Below are 23,742 nucleotides of genomic sequence, written 5' to 3'. Positions count from 1 at the left end.
ATCATAGAGATGGATACCTCTTGAATGGTTTGGTATGAACCCCTTGGTGACTGAGCTCACTCAGTTCAGAAAACATCTGGTTGTTTAAAAGCGTGTGGCATCTCTCCCCTCTCTTTCTTCTGCTCTTGCCATGTGATGTGCCTGCTCCCCCTTTGCTTGCCCCCATGACTGCAAGCTTCTTGAGGCCTCCCCAGAAACAGCAAATAATGGCATCATGCTTTCTATAAGGTCTGCAGAACCATGAGCCAATTAAACCTATTGTTAAATAAATTACCCAGTCTTAGATATTTCTTTATAGCAATGCAAGAACAGACTAATACAAGTTTTATGAACATTGTAACAATACCAATTCTTCCAATCTATGAACATGAAATATATTTTGTTTTGTGTCCTCTTCAATGTCTTGAATTACTGTTTCATAGTTTTCATTGTAGAGATCTTTCACTTCTTTAGTTAATTCCTTGGTATTGTATTTTATTTGTTCCTATTGGAAATGAGATTACTTTCTTGATTTCTTTTTCAGATTGTTAGCTGTTGGCATATAGAACTGCTACTGATTTTTCTATGTTGATTTTGTATCCTGCAACTTTAGTAAATTTATCAATTATAGTAGTTTTGTGTGTGTGTGTGTGTGTGTGTGTGTGTGTGTGTGTGTATGTGGAGTCTTCAGGATTTTTCAAATACAAGATTATATCATCTGCAAAGATAACTTGAGTTCTTCCTTTTAAATTTGGATGCTATTTCATTTTTTTCCTCTGATTGCTCTAGCCAGGTCTTCCAGTAAAATGCTGAATAACAGTGGTGACAATGGGCATCTTTGTCACAATCCAGATCTTAGAGGAAAGACTTTCAGTTTTTCCCCTTTCAGTATGATGGTAGCTATGGGTCTATCACATATGACCATTATGTTGAGGTATGTTCCTTCTATACTCCCTTTATTGAGGGTTTTCTTTAGGAAGGGATGTTGAATTTTATGAAACACTTTTTCAACATCAATTGAAATTATCATATGTTTTCTGTCCTCCATTCTGTATTACAATAATCACTTTGTATACATTAAATCATCTCTGTATCCCTCGGATAAATTCTGCTTGGTCACTATATTAGTCTGTTCTCTCATTGGTATATATATATATGGTATATATATATGGTATATATATATATGGTGTATATATATGGTGTATATATATATGGTGTATATATATGGTGTATATATATATGGTGTATATATATGGTGTATATATATATGGTGTATATATATGGTGTATATATATGGTGTATATATATTGGTTATATCTATATATTATGGTGTGTATATATGGTATATATATATATGGTGTGTATATATGGTATATATATATATGGTGTGTATATATGGTATATATATATATGGTGTGTATATATGGTATATATAATATGGTGTGTATATATGGTATATATATATATGGTGTGTATATATGGTATATATATATATGGTGTGTATATATGGTATATATATATGGTGTGTATATATGGTATATATATATATGGTGTGTATATATGGTATATATATATATATGGTGTGTATATGGTATATATATACCACTGAGACTGAGTAATTTATAAGAAAAGAAGTTTTATTGGCTGAGGGTTCTGCAGGCTGTATGGGAAACATGCTGTTATCTGCTTCTGTAGAGGCCTCAGGAAGCTTCCAATCATGGCAAAAGGTGAAGTAAGAGCTTGCAAGTCACTTGCTGAAACCAGGAGCATATGAGAGAGAGAGAGAGAGAGAGAGAGAGAGAAATTTCTTTAAGCTTTAAGTAATTTCTTTGCTCCCACATATGAGCTTAGGTTGTTAGAAACAGCCATGCCAAATCTTGAACACTTTGCTGCTTGGAAATTTTTTCCACTAGATATCCTAAATCATCACTCTCAAGTTTAAAGTTTCACAAATCCCTGGGGCAGGGGCACAGGGCAGATAAGTTCTTTGCTAAGGCATAACAAACAATGACCTTTGCTCCAGTTCCCACATCTGAGACCACCTCAGCCTGGACTTCATTGTCCATATCACAATCTGCATTTTGGTCACAACACCAGTCTCTAAGATGTTCCAAACTTTCCTTTGTCTTCTTCTCTTCTCCTGAAGCCTCCAAAGTCTTCCAGCCTCTTCCTGTTATCCTGTTCCAAAGCTGCTTCCACAATTTGAGGTACCTTCATAGCAATACCTCACTCCTAGGTACCAAATTGTCTGTATTAGTTTGTTCTTGTGATGCTATAAAGAAACACCTGAGACTGACTAATTTATAAGGAACACGTTTTTATTGACTCATGGTTCATGAGAAAGGCTATACAGGAAGCATAGTGGCATCTGCTTCTAGGGAGGTCTCTGGAAGCTTCCACTCATGCCAGAAGGCAAAGCAGGAGCTCACATGTCACATAGTGAAAGCTGGAGCATTAGAGATAAAAGTGGGAGGTGCTACACACCTTTAAACAACCAGATCTTGTGAGAATTCACTACCATGAGAACAGCAATAAGAAGACAGTGCTAAACCATTCATAAGAAATCCATCCGCATGATCCAGTTATCTCCTACCACGCCCTACCTCCAACACTGGAGATTACAATTACGATTCAACATGAGATATGGGTGATGACACATATCCAAACTATATTAGTCATGATGAATGATCTTTTTAATATGTTGTTGAATTCAGTTCACTAGAATTTTCTTGAAGATTTTTGTATCAATGTTCATCAGGAATATTGGCCTGTAGTTTTCTTTTTTTGATGTATGTGTGTCAGGATTTGATACTGGGGAATACTGACTTGATAGAATGAGTTTGGAAATATTTCCTCATACTCTATTTTTCAGAATAGTTAGAGTAGTATTGGTATTAGTTCTTGTTTAAATGTTTGGTAAAATTTAGCAGTAAAACCACTGTGTCCCATGCGTTTCTTTGTTGGGAGTCTTTTTATTACAGCTTCGCTCTCTTTATCTGTTATTAGTTTGTCAAAGTTTTCATTTTTTCACAATTCAACCCTGGTAGGTTGTATGTGCCTGGGAATTTATTCTTCTAGGTTTTCAGATTTATTGGCATATAGCTGCTCATAGTAGCCCCTAATACTGCTTTGGATTTCTGTGGTGTTGACCATCATATCTGCTCTTCAATCTCTGATTCTGAGTCTCCTTTTTTTTTTTTTTTTTTTTTTAAATCTTAGTCTGGCTAAAGGTTTGCCAGTTTTATCTTTTCAAATAATAAACTTTTCATGTCATTGATTTATTTTACTGCTTTCTTTATTTCATTGATTTCTGCTCTCATCTTTATTATTTCTTCTCTTGTACTAATTTTGGGTTTGGTTTGCTCTTGCTTTTATAGCTGTTTAAGATGCATCATTATGTTGTTTGACAATTTTCTTCTTTTTGATGTAGGCATTTATAAATTTTCCTCTTTGTACTGCTTTTCATTGTATCCAATAGGTTTTTGTATGTTGTGTTTTCATTATCATTTGTTTCAAGAAAGACCCTCTGGTCACTCAGGAGCATATTAATTTCCATGTGTTTGTATAGTTTTCAAAATTCTTCTTGGTATTGATTATTATTTCCACTGTGGTCAGAGAATGTACTTAATATAATTTAATTAAAAATATTCATCCCTTCACTTTCAGTTTATGTGTGGTCTTTATAGGTAAAGTGTATTTATTGTAGGAAACATATTCTTGAGTCTTTTTTTATCCATTCAGCCACTGTATGTCTTTTGATTGGAGAGTTTAGCTCATTTACATTCAATGTTATTTATTGACAAGTAAGCACTTCTTCCATTTTGTAATTTGTTTTTGGTTATTTCGTGGTCTTCTCTTCCTCCTTTTCTTCCTTCCTGACTTTCTTTTAGTGAAGATAATTTTCTCTGGTTGTATGTTTCATATTTTTGTTTTACTTTTTTGTATATCCAGTATATATTTTTCAGTTACCATGAAGTATGTAAATAATACTTTACAACCAAATATTTTAAACTATTGACAACAGAGATCACACAAACTGATATAACTAATTCAAACTCTACACATTAACTTTGTCTTCACTTTTTAACATTTTGTTGTTTCTATCGTTATCTTTGATATAGTTTGGATATGTGTTCCCACCTAAGTCTTATGTTGAATTCTACTCTCCAGTGTTGAAGGTGGGGCTTTGTGGGATATGATTGTATCATGGAAGTGGGTTTCTCTTGAATGGGTTAGCTCCATCCCCCCAGTACTGTCTTCATGATAGTGAGTTCTCATGATATCTGTCATTTAAAAGTGTATAGCACCTCACCCCACACTTCTGTTGCCCCTGCTCCAGCCATGTGGGATACCTAGTCCTTCTTCACCTTCCACCATGATTGTAGATTCCCGAAGCCTCCTCAGAAGTCAAGCAGATGCCAGAATTATGCGTCCTGTACAGCCTCCAGAACCACGAGCTAATTAAACTTGTCTTTATAAATTACCCAGTGTCAGGTATTTCCTTATAGAAATGTGAGAACGAACTAATGCAATCTCATTGTACCATCTATGTTTTTTAAAGTTGTTGTAGTTATTAGTGTGATCATTTCATCTTTTAGTCTTTCTACTCAAGATATGAGTATTATAACCTGTACCACAATTATAGTGTTACAATATTCTGTGATGTTCTCTGTACTTACTATTACCAGTGATTTCTTATTGCTCACTTAATCTTCTTATTTCAGCTTGAGGAATTCCCTTTAGCATTTTTTGCAGGACAGGTCTGGGTGTTGATGACATCTCCCAACTTTTTTTTTTGTTAGGAAACTTTTTATTCCTCTTCCATGTTTTAAGGATATTTTCACTGGATATACTATTCTACATTAAAAATTCTTTTTTTTTTCCTTCAGCACTTTGAATATGTCATGCCACTCTCTTCTGGCCTATAAAGTTTTCACAGAAAACTCTGCTGCAAGACATATTACAGAGCTCCATTGTATGTTATTGGTTTATTTTTCTTGCTACTTTTAGGGTTCTTTATTCTTGACCTTTGTGAGTTTGATTATTAAATGCCTTGAGGTAGTCTTTTTTGGGTTAAATTTGCTTGTATTCTATAACCTTTTTCTACTTAAATATTGATATTGGCCGGGCGCGGTGGCTCAAGCCTGTAATCCCAGCATTTTAGGAGGCCGAGACGGGCGGATCAGAAGGTCAGGAGATCGAGACCATCCTGGCTAACACAGTGAAACCCCGTGTCTACTAAAAAAAAAATACAAAAAACTAGCCGGGCGAGGTGGCGGGTGCCTGTAGTCCCAGCTACTTGGGAGGCTGAGGCAGGAGAATGGCATAAACCCGGGAGGTGGAGCTTGCAGTGAGCTGAGATCCGGCCACTGCACCCCAGCCTGGGCGACAGAGCAAGACTCCGTCTCAAAAAAAAAAAAAAAAAAAAAATTGATATTTTTCTGTAGATTTGGAAAGTTCTCTGTTCTCATTCCTTTGAATAAACTTTCTACCCCTATCTCTCTACATCCTCTTTAAGGCCAATAATTCCTACATTTGTTCTTTTGAAACTATTTTGTAGATCTTTTGGTGTGTTTCATTGCTTTTTATTCTTTTTTCTTTTGTCTCTTCTGACTGTGTTTTCAAATGGTCTATTTTTAAGCTCACTAATTCTTTCTTATGCTTGATGAATTCTTCTGTTAAGAGACTCTAATGCATTCTTCTCTATGTCAAATGCATTTTCACTCCACAATTTGTTTAATTCTTTTTAATTATTTCAATCTCTTTGTTAAATTTCTCTTCTGGGATTCTGAATTTCTTCTCTGAGTTATGCTGAATCTCATCAAGTTTCCTCAACACAGCTATTTTTGAATTATGTGTCTGAAAGGTCACATATATCTTTCTCTCTGGGATTTGTCCCTGGTGCCTTATTTAGTTTGTTTGGTTAGGTCATGTTTTCTTGGATGGTCTTGATGTCTGTGGCTGTTCATCATTGTCTGGGCACTGAAGAGTTAGGTACGTATTGCAGTCTTTGCAGTCCAGGCTTGTTTTGTACCCATCCTTCTTGGGAAGTCTTTCTAGGTATTTGAAAAGGACTTCAGTGTTGTGACCTAAGATTTTGGTCACCGAAATTGTATCTACATTAGGGGGCACCCCAAGCTCAGTAAAGCTGTGGTCCTTGCAGACTCATGAATTATGACCCTTGTGGTTTTAGGTAAGATCTGGAAGAATTCCACGGATTATCAGGTAGAGATAATTTTTCTCTTCCCTTACTTTCTTCCAAATATTAATAAATGGAGTCTCTCTCTCTCTCTCTCTCTCTCTGCTGAGCTGTGTGGAGCTGAGGAAGAAGTGACTGCAGCAATCCTGTGGCCACCACCACTGTAAATGTGTGTCAAACCTGGAGCCAGCTATGCACTGGGTCTCAATCAAGGACTGTGGTAACCACAGATGGTGAAGCCAGAAATACTGTGCCCTTCCTTTTAGGGCAGTGAGTTTCTGCCAGCCCTGCATGGGTCTAGACATGCCAGAGATCCAGGAGTCAGCATCTGGAGTCCAGAACCCTAGGAATCTACCTGGTACTCTATTCTCCTGTGGCTGAGCTGGCACCCATGCCACAAGATAAAGTCCTTCCCATGCTTCCTTCCCTTTTCCACATGCAGAAGAGTCTCTCCATGGCCATAACCACCCTAGTTGCATAGCAAGTACTGTCTGGCTACTGTCCATGTTCCCTCAAGGGCTAAGGGCTCTTCAGTCAGCTTGTGGTGAGTGCTGTCACTCCTGAGTCTCTCCTTTCAGGACAACAGGCTCCCCTCTGGTCCAGGGTATATCCAGAAATGCCATCCAGAACCAAGGCCTGGAATCAAGGACCCTGAGTGCTTGCTTGCTGCTCTCTACTGTGGCCAAGCTGGTACCTAAGGTGCAAGACAAAGTCACCTTTATACTTCCTTTTCCTGTTCTCAAATAGAAGGAATCTCTTCCCATAGGCACACAGCTGAGAATGTCCTGAGTCATATCTCAAGCCAGCATATGTCTGGGTCTTACTCAAGCCCCACAGCAACTACTGCCTGGCAACCACTTCTAATTGTTCAGAGCCCAAGGACTCTTTAGTCAGTAAGTGATAAATTCTTCCCAGATTGGGTCCTTCCCTTCAATGCAGAGGGTTCCCTTCTGGCCCAGGCTATGTCTGGGAATGTCACCCAGGATCTAGGCCTAGAATGAGGGTCTCAAGACTCTGCCTGATGCTCTGTCCTACTGTGGCTCATTTGGTATCCAAGTTGCTAATCAAAGTCCTCTTTACTCTTTCTTCTCCTTTCCCCAAACAAAAGGAAGGAGTCTGTCCCAGAGCTTCAAACTGCACTGCCTGGGGTTGGGGGAAGGGTAGTACAGGCAGTCCTCGGCTGCCTTGGCTGGTGTCACACTAGGTTATGTGTCCCCCAAGTCTACTGGCTCTGTGCCCAGTGCAGCACCAGAACTTGCCCAGGAATTGCAGTCTGTGTGGCCTAGATGACCTGTCAAGTCTATTTAGGATCCCAGAGTACTTTTGCCCACAGTTGCAAGGCTTTCAGAACCCAGGTTCTATCTAGGGCTGGTCTCAATGCTCCCTCCATGAGTGCCAGCTAAGCTCTGCCCAGTGTTGCTTTCTGCTGTGACAGGGCAGCACTGAGTTCCAATGCAAAGTCCCATAATCATGGTGCTTTCCCTCCTTGAAGTGCACAGATTCTCTCTCCACGCCACGTGGCTGCTGCTGGGAAATGGGGGAAGGATGATGCAGGTGATTCACAACTGTCTGTCTTACCATCTTCAGTTCCTCTTTCAGTGATATGTCATTAAAATCAGATACTGTGATCACTCACTTGATTTTTCGTGCTTATAAAGGTGCTTTCTGTGTGGATAGTTTTTCAGTTTTGTTTTCCTTTGGGGAGGGCATTTGGTGGAGGCTTCTATTCAGCCATGTTGCTCTGCCCCTCTAGGGGATTCTTTGAGGTTTGCTTTGTAATCTATGCACTTTTTATAAAAGTAATGTGGTGCCATATTAGATTTCCATATTCTATTGTAGCTGTGCAACAAATTATTACAAATTTAGCAGCTTAACACATAAATTATCTCACAGTTTCCAAGCACAGGTAGCTCAACTAGTTCTCTGTTTAGGGTTTCATAGAGTCAAAATAAAGATGTTAGTCGGGCAGGGCTTTTATCGAAAGGATGTAGGAAAAATTCACTTCCAGGCTCATTTAGATTGTTGGCAAAACTTAATTCCTTGCAATTGTAAGATTGAGGTTCTCAATTTCCTGCTGATTGTCATTCATGTCACATGACCTCCTCCATCTCTAAACCAACAATGATTCTGTCAATTCCTTCTCATCCCTCAAATTTCTCTAACTTCTGTGAATCTCTCTGGTTCTTCTATTGCCTCTTTCTGATACCCGTCAGAGAATGTTCTCCACGTTAAAGGGTTCACATGATTAGGTTGAACCCACCTGGATAATCCAGGATAATCTTCCTATCTTAAAGTGCATGCCTTACTTTTATCTGTCTCTTCCACCAGGTAAAATAACATATTCAACACTTCCAAGGGTTAGGGTATAGACATTTTTGTGAATCCATTCTGCCTATCACAGGTGCTGACGTTAAAAATACTTCTTGATTTTCAGAATATAAAATTGAATATGTCTAATTATATCACACTTATTGTGTTATTCAGAAAATATTTATTCTTAGTATCTACTTGCCCTCTCATAGATGGAAACTTATTGGTAGAAACACTTCTATTTCTATCTCTCTTCATATTTTCAGCAGTTTATAATTGTAAACTCTAAGCCCTCACAATATTTTAGAAACCATCCTAAGTGCTTTACATGTAATAACTCGCTTAATCCTTACAACAATACTGTGAGGTAGATATGTTTACTATCTCCTTTTACAGATGAGAAAATCAGTGAAAATGGAGGATAAATAATTTGGTTAATGTCACTCAGCTAATTGGTGGTAGAAACAGGATTTAAACCCAGGATATCTAGTTTCAGATTACATGCCCTTAATTACTATATGCCTGTGCTTTACAAATATGTGAATTATCAAATATTTCACATATTTCACATTTTTGATAATTCATTATATTATCTTTTAATAATTATTTTGTGAAGATATTTGTTATCACTGTAGAATGCATCTTTCATCATTTTAAAATGACTGTTTTAAAATGACCCACAATTAATGCTTTTACTTTTAAATCAACTTAGCTTGAAGAAAAAGGGCAATCATTGCTTTTTTGCAATAGGATAAACCATATCAAGAGTGGTTGAGACTAGAAAATAACACATCCTTCCTGTAAGCATTTAAACATTTCTGGAATCACTTCATTTATAAAACTGATTAATTATAGTAACTACTTTAACGCTAATTTTAAAGTATTAAATGAGCATCCATGTGAAACTTTTAGAAGTAGCTGACATGTAATAAACATTCAGTATATATTATTGATAATGATGATGGTGGTGATGAAGAAAAAACAAACAACATCCTTAAATTTATAAAGGCTGACAAAACAAACCCAGGAAGAAAGTGCTAAACAAAAATATTAAATAAAGATAAAATAAAACTTTGTGCCAAAGACTGAAAATTTCTACATCAAGCATCAGATGTTCCTTATCAGAAATGAGAATACTATAAGGCAAGTGTTATGCGGGTCAAATACAAACTCTACGTATTCCTAAATATGCAAAAAAGCAGGTTACAAAACGCATGTACCTTGTGAGAGAATTTCTTTGTGTGTGTACACACACACACAAATACAGAAATGCATACGTATTGCCATATAAAATAATTTAATGTGATTAAGTTTCCACTACGTTAGAGGAACTATGTAGGTTTTCTTAGGAAAGGGGTCTTTAGTTTGTATTTTCTGGCTTTCATGTAATATGCAAACAAGGCTTTTGTAATAAGAGTATATAAAAGATGCTTTATTTTAAAAAGTTGCAAGTGGAATATCTATAGCAATAAAATCATATGATAAGGAAGTATTTGATAAACAGACCTCAGACCTGTGCTACACACTGCAAGTCAAAAACATACCATTGACATGTAGTTTGAAACAATATCTCTATACCATAGTGCTGATTTTTTATTTTAAAATCTCCCTCTATTACCCCTATTCCATTATGCATCCTCTATGTGACTTGCATAAAATGTTTCTCTCCCAATAAATTTTAAAAGAGGGATCACATTCCATTCATCTTTAAACTGACCAATGACACTAAGGCAGACTCTGGTACATAGTATTGGTTTAACAGATTAGGAAATTTTGTAAATATAATCAATGTAGTAAACCATCCTGTTTAATGATCAAAATGTATTGGAATATATAGATACATTCAGAGGCAGTTTTATTCTAAGCCAGATATTCTATGTTTGATATTTTTTCTTTTGATTAAGAAACCAATAAAGTGGATTTTTGCCCTCTCAGAATTAAACAAAAGAACAAACACCTAATGGATCAAAGAAAATATACACAGTCTACTAAAGACTCCCAGGAAAACAAGAGCTTATACATTTTTTGAATGTATTAATATATCTAATGGATGGCTGTCAATCAAGAGTTTGGCAGTCAGGAAGCATAGAAAAATATTTAGTGGGGGGGGAATACTAATTTTCTAGAGAAGAAGAAACTTCGGTCATTGAACTATGAGAACTCTCATCTAATTGGTAAGGGTATTTCTGTGATGAAATGAATATATTAATCTATCTTATCTTGCTACATTGATCATTTCAGTTCGATTAAATTTCCTTACCATCATTTCCTGCTCACCAAGCAACTTTGTGAATGATTTGACTGTAATTGATATCTAGCAGTTTCTTCCTCTGTCCTACGTCTCTAGCTTTCTTTCAGAGATGTACACTTGACCCATACCTGGCTAATGAAAGCATTTCTTTACCTTCGCTGCAGTGATGGGCACATAATATAAGCCTGACTAATGAAATTTATGTTCAGGACTTTGCCTAGACTCTTGGGAAAGAGGTTATCTTCTCTGGAATCATTGACTACATAGTGAATGTGAACCTAGAGTTGCCAGTGGCCACTCTTGCCTGACAATGAAGCCAACTCAGATGAAAAGAGAAAGATTTAGTCCTGAGAATATTATTTGAGGCACTTGACCCACCCCTGAGGTTAGCTAATAGATTCTCCATCTTTGATAAAGAATATCTCCATTTCCAGATCTATGCCTATTTCTAGATCTGTATCTATTGATTTTTTATAATTATCTGTAACTTTCAGATGAGAACACTAACATGAGGAAACAGATTTATGTGTTTCCAAGACTTTTTAAGAGAGATTTTTCATTGTGTGATGTTATCCATGGTCCCATATATAAGGATCCTTATAGAATTTTAATGCTAGGGTCAAAAAACTTTCGGTTTCAAGACCAAGTTTTGTATTTCATTCTATGTGGTAATGAGATAAATATAACACAATTTAGTTCACTTTTTCCCTTGGCTACCAGGCTGCTCAGAACCAAATTTCATGTTCAAACTTTGGCATTAATACATCTATGGGTTCCGAACATATACATCTCTTCCTTCTAATGGACTTTGCTTTTCCTTCTTAAAATTTTAATTGGCCTAGTTTATAGATAAATTGCAAATCTCTTTGAATATATTTTAAGGTCAATGAAGCATAATATATTCAGAAAAGATTAACTCTAGGGTTTCCTTTAGCTCTGGAATTTCTGATAATATATTGCAAATGCATATACAATCTCATTTTGACTAGTAACTTTCTTGACTGAGAGAGAATTATAGAATGCTAGACATAAAAGGGACTTTAGAGGTCATCTGTTCTAAATATATTTATTTTGATACAAAGATTAAATTATTTGCTCAAGGTTATAAAGCTGAACATGAGCAGATTAGGGATTAGCACCCAGATCATCTGAATGCTAATTTCCAATCTACAATTCTTTTTTATCAACTCTATTATATCCAAAATAAAAAAAAATGCCATTCTCAAAATCAAAAAGAAACTTAATAGAAAATTTCAGTTAGAAAACCTACTTCTTGTCTCGGTTTCCTATCAGTAAACACTGTTATCCCTAAAAATAAAATTGTTTTTTTTTTTTCCAAATTGCCTGTGACTTACTTCATGTCTTATAAGGTATAAATACATTTTAATCAAAGCTTCAATAGCTTAGGCCATTATATTGTTTCAGACGCCTCCTTTTTAAATAATGGGATTTCTTCTTTTTGTTTATAAAGATCCCTTCACCCCTGATGGCTAAAATTAATTCATGTTGTTTCTGTTGCCCTTATCTTTCTATTGCAAGCCTGAACTGACTCAGAGAATCCCGTCAAGTGCATTAGTATGCCCTCACCTCAGAGGACTCTGATGACTGCTCAGCATAATGAGGAGCAGGGTGTCTGGTCCTGGAGAGTTAATTGGAGTTGTCCGACCAAAATTTTGAAGCTTTATTTCCTGACCTTTTCTTAAATGAACATACATCTCAAGCCTACAGAGGAAAGGTAGTGGTTGGGGGAAGGGAGTGCAACAATCTGCTACTGAACTGTTGGGTGTTCTTCCTGAGTATAATTATACAGAACTTCCAATGCTCAGCTGGTTATATTATTCTTGCTATGTTACATAAAACTTAAGTTGAATTAACAGTCTCCTGATCTTTATGATAAGCTGAGGCACAGAACTAAGAGAGAAAAAGGCAATAGGCAGAAAAAGGAAAAAGGTTTTGAGTCTATGTCTTTTGTAAAAACATCTACCTTTTCCTCCAACCATACTGGCCATTACTAAGAGCTAAAATCCAGGATTAGCCCTCAGTCCTAAAGTAATTCCATATTTCTGGACTTATTACTCCCTCTTTCTGCAACCTTACACTACTCTCAGCCTTCTTTTCATAGAATGAAAGAAAAAATACTAGCTTTTATTGAGTACTTACTGTATAGGCACTCTGCTAGGCATATTCACACACATGTCATTAATTCTCTCATTACCTTTGACTAGTAAGAATGATCAACTTTCTTTTCAAAGATTGAAAAACATAATCTTCCTAGAGAGAATAAATTGCTCGTTACCCAGTAAATGGTACTGAAATTCATAGTCTGAATCTATATCCCCTACTTTCATCATTTTATCATGCTGTCTTTCTTAGCAAAACGTCATATTAAGGGATTAAGTGTCACCATCCCAAAGAAAACTAGTAGGAAAATGAGTTACGGCTAACGGTGAATTTTAAGATAGTGCAATACTTCGGTAGAACAGATAACTTTGGAAGAGGGTTTCTTCTCCAACATTCTTCATATCACACGACCAATTACTCTGCTTACTCATAAGAACAGAGTAGCTTGGTGAGGCTTTGAAATAGTATTTCAAACTAATGTAATGTGAAGAATACATTGCTGGGATTCTGCCCCATTGGACCTTAAATAATAAAATATACTGTGAATAGCAGTTTAAGTATTTCAAGCACATCTAACCCATGTCTGTCTTTCATTCTTTAAAATATAGACAGAAAGGCATGCATGCATGCACACAAACCCACCCCACGATCATATATATACTTTGAGGGTCTGATCATTGTCAGGGAATCAGACATTGGGTTCTAATGCTATGAGACAGGTTATTCAAAGGCCTGGCTCTAATAGCTGTGTCAATAAGAGTTCAAGGTTATGGAATGTGAAGGCAAGTAAATTCTGCATATTCTGTCAGGAGAAAACCAGCTTGACATGCTGATAGGTTTTACCTACCCCCAATCTTCCACCCCCACTTTCAACGGCCTTCTTACTTGATTCTTAACACATTCCAACAAATTCTAACTCTGACTCTAATCAGTTTTCATTTACAATTTGAAAATGGAGACTTTACAGACTGGAATATCTCACACACACACACACACACACACACACACACACACACACATACACACAGTCTAAGTAATCATTTTAGTTCTTTGTCCTGTAATGGTGGTTATTTTTCACTGAGGCATGCACACTTTATTGTCAGATAATCACTGAAATGAATATTTTCTTAAGAGCAAAACATTTGTGTTTTATTTTGTCTCTAGGCCTTCAGAAAACTGTAAGGCATCTGAAACATAGTAGGAGTTCAATTAATATTTGGAGGAAAATGAAATTAATATATTGGGAAAGTATTAGAAAACATGTAGAGTGAAACTTTTTCCAGGAGGATTATAAAATGGGTACAACAAATAGAAAGAATGAACAGCTTGTTTTTAAATAGAATCAGGGTTTAGAACACAAGCTTTAGAGTTCCATAACAGATGCTTATGGTGCCCCATGCCAAAGCCTCTGGCCCATCTTTACTTTCAGCTGCTTTTGTGGCATTCAGTTCTACAGGTGTTCAGACAACTTTCTGCAGGCAGCTGTCCTACCTCAATCCTGTAAAGCTTAAGGTCTTTCTGCTTTGTGAACCAAGGCCTTCTCTCATGCCTCTGGAGCCAATTTGTTCCTAGAAAAATTGCAGCCTAGAAATGCAGCTCCCAGGGACAACCCTTAACTACTGGAGGATGAGAGTCAGTTAATATATTTTCTAGCTATCTTTTCAGATAGATTATTCTGGAAGGTATTTTGCATGCTTCTCAGGAGGTTTCAGTATAATTGAGCCCCTGCTGCTCACAGTAGTGACTTAAAAATGCACTCTTGTGTCAGCTTTTGCTTCTTTCTTGTCTTACTCTTTCTACCATCTTACTGTGTTTTTTAAATCATATACCAAATAAGTTACCTTGATCCAAGTCTTTTTCACAGGCTCTGCTATAAGGTGAACTTAAGTTCAGATACATCAGATGTTAAATTATGATTATACTGCTTATTATCTATATGGCCTTGAACAACTTACTAAACTTCTCTGAGTACCAGTTTCTTTAAATATTAATGGGTATAGTAATAGCGTTTAACTCACATAGTTGTTGAACAATTAAACTGCAATAATATATGTAAAATGCTTAACATAGTGTCTAGCCAATCGTTAGAGATCAATCAACTGATGATTACAAATACAATTATGTGTTTAACTAAGTTGTTCTTAAAGAGGTTGAATCTGCAGCAGTCTCATAACACACACTTAACCAGCTGCTAACTACTCTAGGTTGGATGAAGCCCCTACTCCCTCAGATTACTTCAACCCTGCCTTCCAAAAGATGACTAGCACAAAGGGTATACTAACGATTTGGTACATATTTAATATTTAACTGCTTTTTATATATCTAACAAAAATGCCTGATTAACACATATTCAAAAGTATAGCATTACGTATTGAAATCTGATTGACAGTTAGTTACCACACTGATTATGGTAGCATATACAAGGGGAATAAGACTGAATGGGAAGATTGGACTGGAACAATTCTCTATACCAAACCAATCAGGAAGGCTCCTCAAGTGGTGAGATTGATATTTCCAGCCTACAGAGCAATAAATCATAACAAGTCTTTCATTCAATTCATTAAGTGCCAGGCATCAGAACCTCAAGAGCAAACCCTTACCACCCTCTTTCATCATAGCAGAAATTTTTGTCATTCTGCAAATTTAGTTTAAAAATCATTCTTTGTTTTCCTTGTGAGCAACCTATTCAGATTCTGATCCAGAACATAAGTAACAAAATAAAAATTATAGGTTCCATTCATTGAACAAACTATGTTATAAATGGGAATGTAAGACTTAAAAATTAGAAATAATTAACAAAGTGCATGAGACAGAATTTGAACAATTCACACACAGGCATTCACACAAAGAACAGTGTTTTCTCAGTCTGTGGCACATGCAACCACACGTGGGACAAGAGGTAGATAAAGGTAGTGGTTCCCAACCACCTTCACATGATGGCACAAATAAAAATGAGAATATTTGTATGGCATGCTAGGGAGGAATGATGTGATTGATCCTTCCTTCTTCCTACCCAGGAAGTCCTCCATTTAAAAAAAAATCAAGCCAAAACAAAACAGCAAAGCAAAAATCTACTAAATCTTCAAAAATATGTCCCTCTCCTAAAGAGACTTGCCAAAAGCTTACAAAAAGCAAGCCCTTTTTCTATTCATCAATGCTCAGCCTGAACACAAGCATACTCACAAATACATTCATAAAAATCCTCTCCCATTGGAGTATAGCTTTTCTTGCCATTTTGAAATAGGCACATACGAAGGTGAAAAGGTTCTTCTCCAGTCCCAGAGAGGGAAGCCAATTTAAATGCATGTGGTAGGCAGAATAATTGTCTCCCAAAGATGTCAATGCTTGAATCCCCAGAACCTATGAATATGATAAATTATATGGCAAAGGAAAACTAAGGTATCAGATGGAATTTAGGTTACTAATAAGTTTTTCACTTTAAGATAAGGAGATTATACTGGATTATCTGGGTGGGCCCAATGTAACTGCAAAGGCTGTTAAATGCGAAAGAGCAAGGCAAAGGCAGAAGTGTCAGTTTCAGGGTAATGCAATGTGAGAAAGGCTTGAACAGCTATTGCTGGCTTTGAAAAAGGAATGGGGCCAAGAGCTAAGAAATGTGGCCAGGCCTTTAGAAGCTTGAAAAGAAAACAGATGCCCTCTAGAGCCTCCAGAAAGGAACACAAACTTACCCTACCCCTCGTCCCACATGTGGTTCCATGTGCCACAGATCTTGATTTAACCCAGTGAGATGCATTTCAGACTCCTGATGTACAAAACTGTAAGATAATAAGTTTGTGTTGTGTTAAACTACTAAATGTGTGATAATCTGTTGCAGTTAATACCAATAGAATACTAATATCACCAAAAACAGCACAAAATAATTCACTCTTTTAGACTAAATGAAGCAGACTATCTTGCAGTTACTTTCTAGTTATTCCTAACCAATTATTACCATATTTCCAAGTAGAAGTACTCTCTGGCCTTTATAACACTTATACAGTGCTATCAAAAAGACATGAGAGAAAAAACACTAGAGACTCTCTTTCACAAAAATGTTTTTCTCAACAGCTTATCACATTTCTAAATACTACCTATACAAAAGTCTTTTGCGATGAAGAAGGCCTGTGCTCTAACATGAAGAGGCAATCTGAGAAAATACAAGTTAACATCATGCTTTTCAAAATGATAAATGTATATCCCCATAATTGTAGTGTTGGAAAGCATAAAACCACAGTAAAAACGCATTGTATCTTCCTGGGGTGTCAATTTTACTTTAAGATTGGTGAAGAGGTGAAATAGTTTTTATTGTAAAACATACTTAACATGTTGAGAAATAGGCTGGATTTTTGAGTAGATAGGAAACATCAAAGAAATATCTCACTGGTGAGGTTTTGTTTTTCAGAAAAGCTCCCACAGACTCTGGTGAACTGACTTTTCCTTTAAACAACTTTGAGAAGTACTGAATTAAATTATTATCTGCTATTTTCAACTTTTCTCATGCGTGTAGGCTTGATGCTGCCAAACAGACTATAAGCTCTTTAAGGGCAAGTACTTTGTCTTCTATGTTTTCTTTTTTAACATTCTGATTGTAGTTCCTTATGTGAACGCTCCACATCAAAGTTGCTTTTGGAACCCTTAACTCTTTTCAGTAGCTTCTGTTTTTCAAGGTGAATACTAATCCTACTGGATAGATGGCAAGCCACAGACATAATAACTTTCACTACATTATAGATAGTGATGGGAACATACTACCAGCTAGCCTGGATGTTTTTGCAAAATCCACTTCTGGAAGATCTCAGCTAGCCCACTAGGCTAAGACAAAATAAGACAGAAAGCATATCTCGTGCCAGGACATTCCACATGGACCTATGAAAGTTTTCCAAAAGGACAGGAAATGCTGTTCTTTGTTTCTACTTTGGCTTCCTCTCTCTCCTCACTCCTGGCTGGTCTCAGCATTCACAAGGAAAAGCAAAAGTAATCAAGAAGTGTTTGGAAGAGTACTGGAGCACTCTAATTTGTTAACAGTGGAAAGTTTTCCATTTGTTAGTTAGCACATTGCAGTTTTCATATTCTATACCTTACCCTGCATTTTTTACTTAGTGTTGCTGACATGGCCTCTCAGCAGAGTGACAACTAATTATTTTCCCCACTGCATAGTCAAAAGAGCTTCCCTTTTTTGAGGCTTACAACATGAAGCCAAAATAAAACACCTGGTGAAAAAATAAAATGTCAATAATCTGGCTGTTCAGCCACACGACACATGAATAAAATATGCTAACTATATCCATGCAGATATAAATATACTTACTATCTATGTATCTATCTACCTATATGTCTGTGTGTGAATATATATGTGTGTATATATACATGCACATGTGTATGCATGTGTTTATATATAAAACTATATAAACTGCATATTGAATGTTTGATGCAACTGGCATTTTCTAAGTACATCCTTAAACACTGCTTTGGTCGGGCAGAGTTAGATTACAAAAAAGTTGTGATCTATGAAATTGTCTTCCCACACTCACCAATTTTTTGATACCTCATTAACTACTTGTGTCCTGCGTTTCCTTTCTTACTGTCTTTCTTCTCATCTCTCATGTCTTCTCTTAACTTCAAATGCTCCATCTACGCCTTCCTTTGCAAATCAGGTTCTCTGGCAAGTCAGAGATAAAGATTACTATGCAGTAAGTATATAAGAGAGTGCTCTCCAGATCAATACCTGTGGAAATGAGTAGAATAAAACAAGGTTAGACAGAAGGAAACTCCAGCTGCCATACAATTCCAACAAAGATTTCCATGATCCCATTGAGATGGCCTTTCAGAATTGGCCCAGGGTGTGAAAAGAAGCCTTTAAAATTTTTGTCAATCAGTTCTTGATATGAGCTGCTCCTTAAGTGATGCATTTTTCTTACTCATTCCTAGCAGCTAAGGGAATAATTCCTTCATTCCTGAAGAGGATCTGAGGGGTACAGCACAGTATCTACCACACAATCCATCAGAGACTATATTATTGAGAATTGTAATTAATGTACATTCCTAATAAATATTGGTATCACCAGATACAAGTTAAAAATATAATTTTCCTTGAGGTGGTCCTTAAGCAATATTACTAATTTGGGATATTTGTGATCTCACGACAATCTAGAAAAAGATGATTTTTCAAGTCTTTTCAAATTGTTCCATAAAAGTAAATGCTCAATTTATTAATATTGATATGCTGAATCTTAAAAGTGAGTGAGTTGCTGAGTGGAAAGAACATGAACTTTGGAGTCAGATAAACTTGAGAATCCTGATTCTTAGTTAATTTTCTGCAAGTGTTACAGCAAATTAAATTATCTGAGCTTCAGGTTTCTCAGCTGTAAAATCTGGCTACTAATAGCACTTCATAAGATTTTTATGATCATTAAATGAGATGATGTAGAATACTTAATATAGTGCCTGGCTAATAAGAAATGTGACAATAGAGTGAAGAGGTTAAAAGGACCAGCTTTGAAGTCAGAAAAGCTAGGGATTAGCTTTCAGGTTTGCTTCTTACTATCTAAGTAATCTTGGGAAAATTACTTGAAATACCAAAGCCTCAGCTTAAACCTATTGAATGGTGATAATAATAGTCTGTATTTCATATAGTAGCTGTGAAGACTGAATAAAATGATGTATGAAAAGTACTTAATACAGTGCCTGGCACATCATAAGTGCTCATAAGTGTTAGCTACTATTAAATCAGTCTAAGGAGGCTTCAGCAAGTCATAAACAGGTTTCCCATATATGTTTCCCAAAACATACATGTATTCAGTATTCAGATTTTCTGTAATTTAATATTAATTCATAATAAGATAGATTTGAAGAATTCAACTGCTCATTTCAATTACAAACTTTGCTGAGGAATACTAATGAAAGGCACCTTTAACTTTTCATTTATTCAAGCATTACTGAGGTATAATTGACAAAAGTTATAAACATGTAAGGTATACATTGTGGTTTTGATATACCTATAAATTATGAAATAACCACAATAAGCGAATTAAAATATCTATCACCTCACATAGTTACTATTCTCTTCCTTAAGCATTATCCATTCAGTTGTAAATAACCCAATTATACTCTTTCTTTCAAAATGTACAGCTATTTTTGACTATAGTCACCCTGTTGTGCTATCAAGTAGTAGGTTTTATTGATTCTTTCTGGTTTTTTGTACCCATTAACCATCTTCACTTCCCCTCATTCCACTACCCATCCCAGCTTCTGGTAACCACCCTTCTACTCTCTATGACCATGAGTTCAATTGTTTTGATGTTTAGATCCCACAAATAAGTCAGAACATGCGATGTTTATCTTTCTATGCCTGGCTTATTTCACTTAACATAATGACCACCAGTTCCATCAATGTTGTTGCAAATGACATGATCTCATTCTTTTTTATGGCTGAAGTACTCCCTCGTGTCTATGTACCACATTTTATCCATTCACTGATTTAGGTTGCTTCCAAATCTTAACTATTGTAAACTGCTGCAACAAACATGGAAATGCAGATATCTCTTCCATATATTGACTTCCTTTCTTTTGGGTGTACACAAGGTAGTGGGACTGCTGGGTCATATGGTAGTTCCATTTTCAGTTTTTTGAGGAACCTCCTATCTGTTCTCCATAGTGATTGTACTAATTGACATTTCAATCAACAGTGTACAAGGGTTCCCTTTGCTCTGCATCCTTTCCAGCACTTGTTATTGCCTGTCTTTGCATAAAAGCCATTTTAACTGAGGTAAGATGATATCTCACTGTAGTTTTGATTCATATTTCTCTGATGACCAGTGATGTTGAGCACCTTTTTATATGCCCATTTGCCATTTGTATGTCTTCTTTTGAGAAACGTTTATTCAACTCTTTTGCTTACATTTTGATCAGACTATTCGTTTTTTTTTCCTATAGAGTTGTTTGAGTTTCTTATATATTCTGGTTATTAATCCCTTCTCAAATGAGTGCTTTGAAAATATTTTCTCCCATTCTGTGGGTTGTCTCTTCATTTTCTTGTTTTCTTTTCTGTGCAGAAGCTTTTTAATTTGATGTGACCCCTTCTGTTCATTTTTGCTTTGGTTGCCTGTGCTTGTGGGCTACTGCTAAAGAAATTTTTGCCAAGACCAATCTCCTGGAGATTTTCTCCAATGTTTTCTTGTAGTAGCTTTATAGTTTGAACTCTGAGATTTAAGTCTTCAATCCATTTTGATTTGATTTTTGTATATGATGAGAGATAGGGGTCTAATTTCAGTATTCTGCATACAACTATCCAGTTTTCCTAGCACTATTTATTTAAGAGACTGTCTTTTCCTCCAGTGTATGTTCTTGGCACATTTGTTGAAAATTTGTTTATGGCACGTATGTGGATTTGTTTCTGGGTTATTTTGTTCCATTGGTCTATGTGTCGGTTCTGTTGTCAGTAATATGCTGTTTTGGTTACTAGCTTTGTGGTACAAATTGAGTCAGGTAGTGTGATTCCTTCTGCTTTTTCTTTTTCTTTAGAATAATTTTGGCTCTTCTGGGTCTTTTGTGGTTCCATATAAATTATATGACTTTTTGTCTATTTCTGTGAAAAATATCATTGGTATTTGGATTGGGATTGCATTGAATCTATAGACTATGTTGGGTAGCATGGACATTTTAACAATATTGATATTTTTCAATCCACGAACATGGAATATTTTTCCATTTTTTCAAGTACGCTTCCATTTTTTTCATCAGTGTTTTACAGTTTTCAGTATAGACATCTTTCACTTCTTTAATTCCTAGGTATTTAGTTTTATATGTGACTACTGTAATGAAATTTTAAAAAATTTTATTTTCACAAGGTTCACTGTTGATATATAGAAATGCTACGTATTTTTGTATGTTGATTTTTGTATCCTGCAACTTTACTGAATTTGTTTATCAGTTCTAATCGTTTTCTTGTGGACTCTTTAGGTTTTTCCAGATATGAGATTATATCATCAGCAAACAAGGACAGTTTGACTCCGTGCTTTCCAATTTGGATGCCCTTTGTTACTTTCCCTTCTCTGATGATCTAGCTAGGACTTGAAGTAATATGCTGAATAACAGTAGCGACAGTGAGAACGTTTTTGTTTTCCAGATGTTGGAAGAAAGATTTTCAGGTTTTTTTTTCCATTGAGTATGATACTACCTGTGGGTCTGTCATATGTGGCTTTTATTGTGTTGAGGTACATTACTTCTATACCCAGGTTTTTTAGGGTTTTTATAATAAATGAATGTTGAATTTGATCAAATGCTTTTTCAGCATCAATGAAAATGATCATATGGTTTTTATTATTCATTCTGTTGATATGATGTATCATGTGGATTAATTTGTGTATGTTGAACCATCCTTGCATCCCAGGAATAAATCCCACTTAGTCATGATGAATAATAGTTCTAATGTATTGTTAAATTTGGTTTGCTAGTATTTTGTTGAGGATTTTTGCATCAATATTCATCGGAGATATTGGCCTATAGTTTTCTTTTCTATGGACGTGTCTTTATCTGGTTTTAGGATCTGGGAAATACTGGCCTTGTAGAATGAGTTTAGAAGTATTCACTCTCCTCTATTTTTCAGAATAGTTTCAGTAGTATTGTTGTTAGGTCTTCTTTAAGTGTTTGGTAGAATTTAGCTGTGAAGTCATGGGGTCTTGGGATTTTCTTTACTAAGAAACTTCATTACAGCTTCAATCTCATTACTTGTTATTGGTCTGTACAGGGTTTAGATTTATTTGTGGTTCAGTTTCGGTAGGTTGCATTTATCTAAAAATTTGTCTACTTCTTCTACATTTTCCAATTTACTGGCATATAGGTGCCCATAGTAACCACTAATGATCCTTCAAATTTCTGCAGTATCAATTGTCATGTCTCTTTTTTCATTTCTGATTTTATTTATTTGAATCCTTTCTCCTTTTTCCTTAGTCTGGTTAGAAGTTTGTCAGTTTTGTTTAACTTTAAAAACAATTTTTTGTTTTATTAATTTTTTATTTCAATTTCTTTGATTTCTGCTCTGATCTTTAATATTTCTTTTCTTCTAGTTTTGGGTTTGGTTTGCTCTTGCTTTTTTAATTCTTTAAGGTGCACTGTTAGATTGTTTATTTGAATCTTTTTCTTTCTTGATGTAGGCACTTACAGCTATAAACATCTCTCTTAGTACTGGTTTTGATATATAGGTTTTGGCATGTTTTGTTTCCATTATCATTGTTTCAAAAAATTGTCCTTCTTAATTTTTTCATTGACCCACTGGTCATTCAGGAACATATTGCTTAATTTTTAGGTATTTGTATAGTTTTCAAATTTTTTCTTGTTGTTACTAGTTTTATTTCATTGTGGTAAAAGAAGATGTTTGATGCTATTTTAAATTTTGGAATGTTTTAAGAGTTGTTTTATTACCTAAAATACAGTCTATTCTTGAGAATGATCCATGAGCTGAGGAAAAGTCTGTATCTGGCAGCTCTTGGATGAAATGTCTCTAAATATCGATTATATCCCTTGGTCTACAGTGCAGATTAAGGCTGATGTTTCTTTGTCAATTTTATGTCTGAAAGAGCTGTTTAATACTGAAAGTGGCATGTTGAAGTCTCCTGCTATTACTGTATTGGGGCCTATCTCTCCCTTGAGCCCTAAGCTTTATATATCTGGGTTCATCCAATGTTGGGTGCATATATATTTACAATAATTATATCTTCTTGTTAAACTGACCCCTTTATCATTATATACTGACTTTGTCTCTTCTTAGATTTTTGTATCAAAATCTATTTTGTCTGATATAAGTATAGCAACTCCTGCTCTTTTTCTGTTTCCATTGACATGAAATATCATTTTTCATCCCTTTATTTCCATGTATATGTGTCTA

Source organism: Rhinopithecus roxellana, chromosome 7 (genome assembly GCF_007565055.1).
Source record: "Rhinopithecus roxellana isolate Shanxi Qingling chromosome 7, ASM756505v1, whole genome shotgun sequence".
NCBI classification, from domain to species: Eukaryota; Metazoa; Chordata; class Mammalia; order Primates; family Cercopithecidae; genus Rhinopithecus; species Rhinopithecus roxellana.
This window is presented reverse-complemented; position numbering follows the sequence as displayed.